General features: G+C 44.9%; 1 protein-coding gene and 1 pseudogene across 4 annotated transcripts in view; one reads left to right on the plus strand and one right to left on the minus strand.

Annotated features, from left to right (window-relative positions):
- Window positions 1–1042: 1042 nt before the first annotated feature.
- Window positions 1043–12541, plus strand: part of Dcaf8 (DDB1 and CUL4 associated factor 8) — a 53785-nt gene continuing 42286 nt past the window's right edge. Inside the window, exons 1-2 of one of the 4 annotated variants that reach the window (XM_013030630.1) lie at window positions 1043–1145; window positions 2258–2331. The gene's annotated coding sequence lies outside the window, so the exon portion shown is untranslated. Of the gene's footprint in view, window positions 1466–2257; window positions 2332–12541 lie in introns of all 4 variants that reach the window. The other 3 variants (XM_013030628.1, XM_013030632.1, XM_013030629.1) reach the window with 3 other exon arrangements.
- On the minus strand, window positions 4446–4734 carry LOC105996516 (annotated as a pseudogene).

A 12541-nucleotide genomic window follows, 5' to 3' on the forward strand; every position in this document is an offset into this window, starting at 1 on the left:
CTCAGCTCTTCAGCTCAAGGCTAGCACTCTACCACTTGAGCCACAGCGCCACTTCCGGCTTTTTTCTTTTTGCTTTTGTGGGGCTGAGGAATCGAACGTAGGGCCTCAGGCATGCAAGGCAAGCCCTCTACCACTGAGCCACCTTCCCAGCCCATATTTTTTTCTTATGATGGGAAACTTGGATGTTTTGAGTGAGGGACTATGATCTAACATTTTAAAATGTCACTCTGGGGCTGGGAAGGTGGCTCAGTGGTAGAGTGCTAGCCTTGAGCCGAAGAGCTGAGGGACAGCGCCCAGGCCCCGAGTTCAGGCTCCATGACCGGATCCAAAAATAAATAAATGTCACTCTGGGTGTCCTATGTTTAACTGTGGCAGGCTAATAAGGGAAGGAGGCAAACCAGCCAGGTGTTTACTGCAGCAAGAAGTTAAGTAATATACGGCGTGGCATAGGATGGTAACGGAAGACAGGAGGTAAGGAGGCTAATTCCCGCACTCTGGCCTTATGAGTAAAGAAAAGGAAAACAAAAAGAACCAGCTGGGAGACATTCAGTGCAGCGCCAGGCAGTCCGTTCTCAGTCACCCTCACGCACGGCCCTCTCTTCAGAGAGACTGAACAGCTTCCGAGCCTCCTTGAAAAAAGGAGGAAACCCCCATGGCTGACGCCGGGCCTGGCGGGGCTGGCCTCACGCTAACCCGAGCCGAGGAGGACAAACGGGGACGCGGGCCTCCCCGGCCGGGAGCCGTGCACGAAAAACCAACTTCAGAAGAAATACAGCAAGGATCGCTTTTGCCCAGAGTTCAAGAACGAGCGAGGCTGGAAGTCACTCAGGAATCGGCCGGCTAGTGCCTTGGAAATGACGACGATTTCCGCGACGACGCAAAGAAGCCCCTCAAAGACGCCGACTCGGAACGACGGGACGAAAACAACCGGGCCTGCCCGGCAGTGCGCACGCGCCCCTCGCGGTTTTCTGTTGGCCCCAAGCCCCGCCCCCTCCGCATCCTCCAAGAAGGGTTGGGAGACGCGAGCTCGCGCGACCACTCTTCCCCGGCCTTCAAGAGCGCAGTGTCGCAAACGAGGCCGGAAAGCGCGGTGGCGCAGGCGCAAGCGCAGAGAGCGGAGGCGGTGGTGGCGGCCACTGGCCAGTGTAAGATGGCGGCGGCGTTGGTGGCGGCAGTGGACGGGGCGGCTGGGCCTGGAACTGGCGGAGCAGCCGCTGGCAAAAGGATGACCCAAGACGGGAAGCGGGCCGCCGAGCCTCGCCGGCTCCCGTGCTTGTAACTGCCCCGGCTGGACACCCCCCCCCTTGACCTATCCGGTCCGTGTCTCGTTCCGGCCCGGCCTGTCCCCTTCCCCCCCTCCGGTTCACCACAGGACGGGCCTGGTCATCTCTCGCAGCTTCTGGGGTGCAGGGCTTCTTCCCCGGCCGCGGGTCAGTCCCGGGAGGACGGCTTGTCCTTTCCTCAGGTCAGCCCCGTGGGTGCCTCCGAGAGGCAGCTCCCAAACTCCCAGGGACGCCTTGCTCCGTCGGGTGACCCATTTGTTTGCCCCCCATCGCTCCCCTCTAACGGGGGGGACACGGCTCGCCCCTCCTCCCCCCCGTCTCCGCGTCCCCCCAGAGCCGCTGCTCAGCGCGCCCCATCCCCCACCCAGGTCTCCGGCCCGCACCTTGTACGGAAGGCTGAGCCGGGGGAAGCCCGGAGGTGCCTGTGGTGGTCGTCGGGTCTTGTCCTCTTGTGTGTTAATCCTCCTGCTTCGGCTTGCCCTCCCCCAAGCCTTTTAGGACACTTTAGGACAGTCCCATCTGGTGCCGGTTAGTTGGAAAGCATCTGGTGGCTTGAATTTCTGACTCATATGATTGTTGCTGGAGTCTCTGTAAACAAACCCGCACTAGTGCTATCACATTCTCTCCGGGATTCCTCCCTTCCCCTACTCTAGCTTCTGGTTGAGAGGTTGGTTGGTTTTGGCTTATCGTTGAAAAAAAAAATAGGCTTTTCCTTTTAGATGACCTCTGGTTTTAGTCGAGCTGGAAAATTACTTGCCTAGCTTTTAAATCTGTTGTTCATTTTACATGTATATATATATATATGTGTGTGTGTGTGTGTGTAGGTTTTGTTCAGCAGTCAGAATTAGGTAAGTTATTCTGGTTTTAAATAGTTCTGAGGAGGTCTAAAGAGATACTGAATGTATTCATAAATACTTTTGTGATGCTTAGCAGAAGAGACATCTTTGCCATGTAAACTTTTTAATTTTTCTTAGTCCTTCAGTGAACCTCCAGACCTATTTTCTCAGGAGCTCAGCCTGGCCTTACTTCAGTGATAAAAGGCGGAAAGGTGAGTGGGAGTTGAAGGCATTTAATTTTCTGAGTTCAAGACAGACCCTGCCCTGATGCTCAAGTGTTGACCACTAAAGCCACAATTTTCAGAAGAGTTTGTGTATTGTTCTTGGCTGGATTCCAGCATGGTTTAATTGCCTTTTGCAAATGTTCTTGGCTGTGAGCATTCTGACTTTCTATCCTAAACTATTTGTGTATATTTTCAAATAATTAATTAAACCTGGGGGGGTGGGGGAGGCTGAGGGAGAGACAGAGAGAAAGCTTGTGTATACCTGTACCTCCAGGTCTGCTCTTTTTTTCTTTACCCATTTGCTTTTGTGTTTTGCCTTTGTGTGACCATGTTTCCTAACACTTAAAAAGGATTGAGAATTAGTCTGAGTTCTGTTCAGTCTGTTGTCAAATGAAGTCTCTTCCCCTTTCAGGGCTTTGTGTTGTCAGCCTTGCCATGTAGAGAATATTTAGCCACTTTGACTAAAAGCTGCAAGTATTGAATGATACTTTTGTTGGTGTCCAAGTCCAGTCCACGTCAGATTCAACCTTTCAAATATAGTTGGAAGTGTTTGGTGAAAAGATGAAATAGTAACTGCTCATTTGTAGCTTGTCTGAAGTACTCTTGGTTAGAAGACATACTATGCATTCAGCAGCATGGACCAGTGCCAAAAAGAGAGGCAGAACATACTTATGAATGTAGTTTTTATGCGGCTCTTAAGTTTCTGGTAGCAAGAGTGTATTACTGTAGTTGGAGGCTCATAGGATGCATTAGAAGAACTAAGTAGCTCTGGAAGTTAGACTTAGCCGGTTCTTAGTATCTCTGATTTTCAGTAGGGGAAAGAGTGAGAGTGACATTGGTGGGTTTTTTGTTTTTGTTTTTGGCTGGTTATGGGGCCTGAACTCTGGGCCTGGCCGCTGTCCCTCAGCTCTTCAGCTCAAGGCTAGCGCTCTACCACTTGAGCCACAGCACCACTTATGGCTTTTTCTGCTTATGTGGTGCTGAGGAATCAAACCCAGGGCCTCATGCGTGCAAGGCAAGCGCTCTACCATTGAGCCACCTTCCCAGCTGACATTGGCAAATTTTATCTGTGTGGTCCCCAGATTAAAATATGCTCATTATGGACTAAAATCAAAATTTTAATGATAATGTGTGTGTGTGTGTGAGATTTAAGGGGAAAAAGTCTTTAGAGTTGGACAGACTCAGGTTTAAGTAATAGGATGTATTAGCCATGTAATCTTAGACAAGTTACTTGAGTTCTTATCCTCATATTTTTGTTTTTTTTTTCTCTCCCTTTATAATATTGGAGATTGAACCTAGGGATTCTCATTCACTTCGCAAACTCTCTACCAATAAATGAATGACACCCCTACTCCCTCTAATTAATTGTTTAGCTTTGATGTGTGCTTTGTAAGGGTCCATGTATTAGCAGTCTGGTAGGGGTTTATGAACAGAGGACAGAGGAATATTAGTTGTTGGTGTATGTATATTTCTAAATGCATTCTTAAAACTAAACATCAATAATTTTCTTCATTGTTTCTGCCTCTTGGCCCACCTGATCAGAGTTGTCAGTATTATAGTTCCTTCCTCTTCTGCTACCTGTACTGCACCTGTTCCATAGGCCTTTCATTTTTGCCACGGAGGGACTACATTTCCCCCAAGATGTTTGAGCTCTACCATGATCCTCATCAATGGATCAATAAAGAACTGCCCAAGAAAAGGACTATGATGTTAGGAATATAGAGTTATTTTTTCATCATGGCAGTTGGATCAGCTTAACATGATAGCACAGAAAGAGAATTTTAAACCCTTTCTTGTCCTACTTTTTTTTTTTTTTGGTCGGTTGTGGGGCTTGAAATCTGGGCCTGGGCACTGGCTTTGACCTGCAATCCTCAGGTCTCAGCTTCCTGAGGATCTACAATTACAGGCTTGAGCCACTGGCATCTGGCTTCCTACATCTTTTTTGGAAGAACTGAAGATATGTGAACAAATAAGGTATCAATAACGTTGCAATGAAGGCAACTTCATTTTTCAGACCAGTACACATTTTAGGGTTACTATTGTCTAAGGTCTAAATCCCTTTTTTTTGAGGGGAGCAGAGGTTTATTGGGGGCAGCAGGATCTCAGTCCTTCTTGGCAGCGGCCTTCCTTATGGCTGCCTGCTCAGCTCCTTGGGATTCCTCTTGGTGTGGATGTGTGTCCCCACCCTCTTCTTGATAAACTTGAGCATCTGCTTGGACACCTTGAGTAGCTCGTACCTGTACGCCGCTTGTACAGGGTGAAGTTGCACAACTCACGGGTCATGTCCCGCATGAACTTGGTGTGCTTGGTGAGATGCCTTGACTTGCTCACGTTCTTGGTCACTCTGTGGCCCTTGTTGAAGCCCACAGCCATGGAGTGGTGCAGAGCCATGGCTGCTGTTCTCCAATGGCTACTGCAGTGGAAGGGCCAGCACCATCCTAAAGTCCTTTTTGTAAGGTACAGACTTAGCAGGAGTGGTGAGGTAGGTATTTGTGTTTTCATGAGATTTGGAGATCTATATTGGGTGGGGAGAAAGGTCGGGGGAGAAAAGGCATTATGTTGAAAGAATAAAAATTGACTATTGCTGGGTGCTGGTGGTTCACACTTAGCTACTCAAGAGGCTGAGATCTGCAGATCACAGTTCAAAGCCAGCCTGGGCAGGAAAGTTTGTGAGACTTATTTCCAAATAATCACCAGAAAACCGGAAGTGATGTTGTGGTTCAAAGTGGTAGAGCAAGAGCCTTGAACAAAGAGCTCAGGGACAGAGCCAAGCCCTGAGTTTAAGCCCCATGATGACCCCCCCCCAAAAAAAAAAGGGCCATTGCCTTAGATGCTTAGAGCCCTCCTCTCTCTGGCCCCCCCAAAAAAAACTGCAAAAGAAAAAGTTTTATATTTTTTGGTCCAGGTAACATCTGTGTGTACACAGAATCAATATTTTTAGTCTATGAATGACAGCTGTAAAATCCTAAGCTTTCTGAAGGTATTTTTCAAGTATTGTCTAAGAATATAAACTTTTAAAGAAATGATAATTTTACTTTATTTAGATTTGTTATTGTATTGTTTTTCTTTTCCTTTTCTTTCTTTTTCTTTTTCTTTCTTTCTTTTTTTTTGCCAGTCATGGGGCTTGAATTCAGGGCCTGGGCACTGTCCCTGAGCTTCTTTTTGCTCAAAGCTAGCACTTTACCACTTGAGCCACTGCACCACTTCCAGCTTTTTCTGTTTATGTGGTACTGAGGAAATGAACCCAGGGCTTCAAGCATGCTAGGCAAGCACTGTACCACTAAGCCACATTCCCAGCCCCTATTTTTTTTTTTTTTGTTTTGTTTTGTTTTTTGGTCAGTCATAGGGCTTGAACTCTGGGCCTGAGCGCTGTCCCTCAGCTTTTCAGCTCAAGGCTGAGCTACAGCACCACTTCCGGTTTTCTGGTAGTTTATTGGGGATAAGAGTTTCACAGACTTTGCTGTTTGGGCTGGCTTTGAACTGAAAGATCCTCAGATCTCAGCCTCCTGAGTAGCTAGGATTATAGGCATGAGCTACCGGTGCCCAGCTTCCTATTATTTTTCTTACAGGAAAGTTAACTCTCTAAACACATGTAGCAGTGTCTAGATTGTAAAATAGCAAGTAGCTAAATATAACTTATATTGTATAACATTGGTGTTAGAGTTGTTCTTCAATTCATATATTTTTTTTCTGGAGGTTTTAGTGTCTGAGATTGAATTAGTTTTTATTTATTTATTTGTCAGTCATGGGGCTTGAACTCAGGGCCTGGGTACTCCCTGAACTTTTTTGCTCAAGGCCGTGCTCTACCAGTTTGAGCCACAGTGCCACTTTGAGTTTTCTGATGGTTAATTGAAGATAAGTCTCATGGGCTTTCTGGTCTGGGCTGACATTGAATTGTGATCCTCAGATCTCAGCTTCTTGAATAGCTAGGATTACAGGCATGACCCACCAGAGCCCTACTTGCTCTTTTTTTTTTTTTTAAAGTGGATTATCAGCATGCCAAGGAAATCTGCTGTTCATTCTCACCCTTTTGAAACCCACGCATCTGAATAAATTAAATCAGCATTAAGCATGGAAGTATTGAGTACAAAGTAGGCCTCTTATAGTTGTTATTTTTGATTTTTTTTTTTTGTCAGTCATGGGGTCTAAACTCTGGGTCTTGGCACTATTCCTCAGCTCTTCAGCTCAAGGCTAGCACTCTACCACTTGAACCACAGCTCCACTTCCAGCTTTTTCTGCTTATGTGGTGCTGAGGAATTGAACCCAGGGCCTCATATATGCAAGGCAAGCACTCTACTACTAAGCCACATTCCCGATCAAGAACAAAAATCTCACGCTTTGGTTAGTAAGATTTATAGTACAGTAAAATGTTTTTAGAGAGACATGGCATTGTGATAATTTTTATTGTGTATTTGGTGGGGAGGTCAGTCATGGGGCTTGAACTCTGGCCTGGGTTCTGCCCCTCAGCTCTTCAGTTCAAGGCAAGTGTTCTACCACTTGAGCCACAGTGCCACTTCCGGTTTTTTGGTGGATTGGAGATGAGTCTCACAGACTTTTCTGCCCATGATGGCTTTGAACTGTGATCCTCAGATCTCAGCTTACTGAGTAGCTAGGATTATAGGCATGAGACACCAGCTTCTGGCTATTGTAGGGTATTAATGTAGTACTTTTATTTTGTAATTATTAATTTCTTCTGAATCTAATTTATAAATTAATTTATAAACATAGTATATGTAGAATTTGATACCTGTAATTTTTCACATCCCTGAGGGTTTTTTTTTGTGGGGGGGTCCTGTCATGGTGCCTGAACTCTGGGCCTGGGCGCTGTCTCTCAGCTCTTCAGCTCAAGGCTAGTGCTCTACCACTTGAGCCACAGCTCCACTTCCGGCTTTTTTCTTTTTGCTTATGTGGTGCTGGGGAATCAAACCCAGGGCCTCAGGCACGCAAGGCAAGCGTTCTACCACTGAGCCACCTTCCCAGCCCCCCCTGAGGGTCTTGGGACATATTCTCCTTAGATAAGGGGTACTACTACATCTTCACTTCAGTGCTACAAGTTGGTGAGTTTTAGATTAACTTTACAATAAATAGCTAAATAAATAGCTTAAGAAACTTAATTGTTAAAATCATTTTTATAGCCAGTTGCTGTGGACCGTGCCTGTAATCCTAGGTCCTTGGATGCTAAGAGCAGAAAGATTGCAGTTTGGGGCCAGCCTAGGCAGAAAAACTTGAAAGGTCCTATTTTGAAGAAAACCTATACAAATTGTATTGGAGGTATGGCTCAAGTGGTAGAGTGCCAACCTAGTAAACTTACATTTCTGAGTTCAAATTCCAATACTGCCAAAATAAAAATTCTGAGAAAGGGGCTACCTATCCTATTTACTGATTCAGTCATTCTCTTAGAATGAAAATTAGTGTGTGCTGAGCTGAGGGTATAGCAGCTCAGTGCTACAGTTGCTGCTTAGCACACATGAGGTCCTGCTTCTACACCTCAAATAAAACTTTGTGATGATTTTATTTTTCTCGTTGGTTGTCTAGTTTGAACTCTGGGCCTGAGCACCGTCCCTCAGCTCTTCAGCTCAAGGCAAGTGCTCTACTACTTCAGCCACAGTGCCACTTCTGGTTTTTCTGGTGGTTAGTTGGAGATAAGAGTCTCATGGACTTTCCTTCCCTGGGCTGGCTTTTGAACCATGATCCTCTAAGTAGCTAGTATTACAGGCATGAGCCACCAGCGCCTCACAAAGTGATGAATTTTTCTTTTTTTTTTTGGTCAGTCGTGGGGCCTGAACTCTGGGCCTGGGTGCTGTCCCTCAGCTCTTCAGCTTAAGGCTAGCATAGCACTCTACCACTTGAGCCATAGCACCACTTCCGACTTTTTCTGTTTATGTGGTGTTGAGGAATTGACCCTAGGGCCTCATGCATGCAAGGCAAGCACTCTACCACTGAGCCACCTTTCCAGGCCTGTGATAAATGTTTAGTTGCTCACTTTTTTTGTGTGTGGTGGTACTGAGGCTTGAACTCAGGGTCTTGTCCTTTTTGCTTAGCTTTTTTGCTCAAAGCTGGTACTTTGCCACTTGAGTCACATCTCCACTTCCAGCTTTCTGCTGGATAATTGGTCAATGGTTAATTGGAGATAGGAGTCTTGGACTTGTCCGCCTGTTGGCTTCAAATTCTAATCCTCAGCCTCAGCCTCCTGAGTAGCTAGGATTAGGTGCCTAAGCCACCAACACCTTTTTATCTCAACAGGGTATAGTTTATGTCCTAAAGCTCAATTTCTCTAGTACTAGCATACATCAGAAATACAGATAGATTAATGAACTGAGCTTGCCTGAGTTTGCCAAGGGAGTTGGGATTGGTTAATATGATAGAGATAATTGTCTAATTACTAATATATGATCTGTCTGATGACTTGGGTCATAGCAAAATTTTCATTATTATCTGAAAAGTTAGATATTTACTCTCACATTTAAGAATGGTGTTTAAAGTGGTTTAGCCAAGTTCTTTGTAGAACATTTACACAGTTGTCCTTGCCTATAACACGATTTACATACTGCAGCTTCACTGTATCGTGTTGTTTTTTTAATTATGTAAATAGTGATCCCTCACCTATCATAGGAGCTACATTTCAGAGACGTCTGTGATAGGTGAAAATCCACAAATAGCATTAAATGAACAGTGATATAGCCAGGAACAACTATATAAGGCTGCTCTTTGTGGATTTTCTCCTATAGTGGGCGTCTCTGGAAGTAACTCCCATGATAAGTGAGGCATCACTACATGTCTTTATGTTGTTCTTTTTGGTTTTTCTTAGCCATTTGAAAAGCTAATATAAAGCTTACCTCTAGTGGTTTCCAATAGACTCCTTGGTGTTTAGTCATTGCCACATTACCAGGCATGTTTTGTTGAACTTTGAGGACCAGCCTTAGACTGGGTCTTCCAATCTAAGGGAGGTAGGAGGGCACTAGTGTTTTAAGCTCTGTCTTCTGTATTTTTTTTAAATATATAAGTAGTACCTTTGGAGCATCAATCTTTCATCTCTTTTTTTTTGGGGGGGGGTCAGGTCATAGGGCCTGAACTCTGGGCCTGGGCGCTGTCCCTCAGCTCTTCAGCTCAAGGCTAGCACTCTACCACTTGAGCCACAGCGCCACTTCCGTCTTTTTCCTTTTTTTTCTTTTTGCTTATGTGGTGCTGAGGAATCGAACCCAGGGCCTCAGGCATGCAAGGCAAGCACTCTACCACTGAGCTACCTTCCCAGCCCTCAACCTTTCATCTTTATTACAGTATTCTTTCCAATAATGTAAGAAAAGTTTAAAGTGTAAATGGCAAAATCTGGTAATGGGAATTAAATTTTGATGACAAGGATAAATCATGGTAGAAACACAATGGAAAATATGGCTCACTTAGAATTAATTAAATTGGGATATGTGGACTCTTGAATGTTATTAAAGTTCTTAGCTTTGCTGCTGGAGAACAGCTCTTAAGGGTTAGAATATATTCCTAACATTTGGAAATATTGTTAGGCCCTAGCCTAAGCTAGGGCCGGGCGCTGGTGGCTCACGCCTGTAATCCTAGCTACTCAGGAGGCTGAGATCTGAGGATCTCGGTTCAAAGCCAGCCCGGGCAGGAGAGACCCTGAGACTCCTATCTCCAATAAACCACCAGAAAACTGGAAGTGGTGCAGTAGCTCAAGTGGTAGAGCGCTCGCCTTGAGCTGAAGAGCTGAGGGACAGCGCCCAGGCTCAGAGTTCAAGCCCCACGACCGACAAAAAAAAAAAAAAGCCTAAGCTAGGTACTGGGGCTCACGCCTGTAATCCTAGCTACTCAGGCGGCTGAGATCTGAGGATCATGGTTCAAAGCCAGTCTGGGCAGTGAAGTCCATGAAACTCTTATCTCCAGTTAACCACCAGAAAACTCAAAGTGGCACTGTGGCTCAAAGTGGTGAGTGCTAGCCTTACAGAAAAGCTCAAGGACAGTGTCCATACCCTGAGTTCAAGCCCCACGACCACCCCCCTCCCCAAAAAAAAGAATGAAAGCCTATATAAACTATAATAGGCATTTGGGCATTACCATCAGAAAGAGAAGGTATTAGTCCAAAGAAGTAGTAGAGTTTCATATTCATCCTTTGGTTAATGGAGGATTTCATCATCTTTATCAGTATCTGTGGTGATTGCTTTTTAGTTCTTCTTGAGAAAGTATCATTGGAAGTTTGAAGAGGGAGAAGAGCTTAAAGAGAAGGAGGTTACATGATTGGTTTCTAGGTTTATTTTGCCTTAGTTCAGAGAACATAAATGTACTCTAAAGAAGTTATTTTTTTTCCTTTGGGAGACAAGTCTCAATATATAGTTCAGGCTGATCTCAAACTTGCTGTTGTAGTCTCTAAATTCTTTAAAAGGCTAATGAGAGCTGATGATGGCTCATGCCCATAATCTTAGCTATTCAGGAGGCTGAGTTGCAAAGCCATTGAAGTTCAAAGCTATTCTGGGCAGGAAAGTATGTGAGACTCTTCAATTAAGCACCAGAAAAGCTGTGTGGAGCTGCTGCTAAAGTGGTAGAGAGCTAGCCTTTGAGTACAAAAGCTCAAGTCCCAGGCACTGAGCTTTTGTTCTCTCTCTCCCTCTCTCTCCCTCTCTTTCCCTCTCTCTCCCTCTCTCTCTCCTCTCTCCCTCTCCCTCTCCCTCTGCTTTTCCCTCTCTCCCTCTCCCTCTCTCCCTTCTCTCTCCCCCTCTTTCCTCTCCCCCCTCTTTGTCTCTGTCTATCTCTGTCTCTCTCTCTCACACACACACACACACAAAAGGCTAGTGAGAATAGGTAAACAAATTCCATTGATGTGCAACTGTTCTGAGTTGTGTACAATTTTTGGAGAATCATTGCTGAGTGGCAAAGCCAAGGCTTCTCTAGAAAATGTGTGATACCAGAGATGAAATAGAAAAAAAACTACACATGCCTAGTAAGGACAAGACATTAAACCACCTCCTTCAGGGAAGTGGTATCCATTTTGCAAAATAAAGAAATACAAAATACATGGTAAGAATAGAATGCAAACCCAAGTCTGCCTGACACCAGTGCCGTGTGTGTGTGTGTGTGTGTGTGTGTGTGTGTGTGTGTGTGTGTGTTGTCTTTAAAAACAATGTTCTGCAGTACCAAGTGATGAAGCAAATGAACTGAAAGATGATAATAAATATTCTTCCAGGCTTGTGGTTCAAATGGTAGAGCACGAGCCTAACAAGCAAAGTGTGAGAACCTGAGTGGAAACCCTAGTACCATACATACAAAAAAATTCTTATAAAAGCATGTATATGTATATAACATATCCTGGGATTATAGGTGTGCCCTATTATGTTAGCTTTTGGTTTTGTACTCGGGATTAAACGCAAGGTCTCATGTTTATTAAGTGCTCTACTACTTAGCTGATGAAATGAATTGTGTAAAGATGTGTTTTTTGTTTTTTGTACTGGGATTTGAAGTAAGGGCCTAGAAATAAGGAGACTAGTGCTCTATTACTAAAGCTATGCCTCCAGCCCTGCTTTTATGCTGATCATTTTAGAGATGGAATCCAGTAAATTTTTCTGCCTGGACTGTTGTTGAACTGCAATCCTCTAGAACTCAGCTACCCTAGCTAGGATTATGGAGCCATTTATGTTAACTGTAATATTTTCCTTTTCTTCTTTTTATTTTGGTTGGTTGTGGGGGCTGAACTCTGGGCTTGGATGCTGACCCTCAGCTCTTCAGCTCAAGGCTAGTGCTCTACCACTTGAGCCACAGGGCTACTTCTGGCTTTTTTCTGCTTATGTGGTGCTAAGGAATTGAACTCAGGGCCTCATGCATATGAGGCAAGCACTCTACTACTGAGCCAACTTCCCAGCCCTGTAATATATTTCTTAAATTCCATACTTAGTACATTGGTTTCTTTATTATTATTATTATTATATTTTATTTTTTTTCCAGTCCTGGGGCTTGACTCAGGGCCTGGGTACTATCTCTGAGCTTCTTTTGCCCAAGGCTAGCACTTTTACCACTTGAGTCACAGTGCCACTTCTGGCTTTTTCTGTTTATATGGTACTAAAGAATTGAACCCAAAGGGGCTGGGACGGTGGCTCAGTGGTAGAGCACTTGCTTTGCATGCTCGAGGCCCTGGGTTCGATTCCTCAGCACCACATAAGAAAAAAGCCGGAAGTGGCGCTGTGGCTCAAGTGGTAGAGTG

This window comes from Dipodomys ordii, unplaced genomic scaffold, assembly GCF_000151885.1.
Source record: "Dipodomys ordii isolate 6190 unplaced genomic scaffold, Dord_2.0 Scaffold131, whole genome shotgun sequence".
Taxonomy (NCBI): domain Eukaryota; kingdom Metazoa; phylum Chordata; class Mammalia; order Rodentia; family Heteromyidae; genus Dipodomys; species Dipodomys ordii.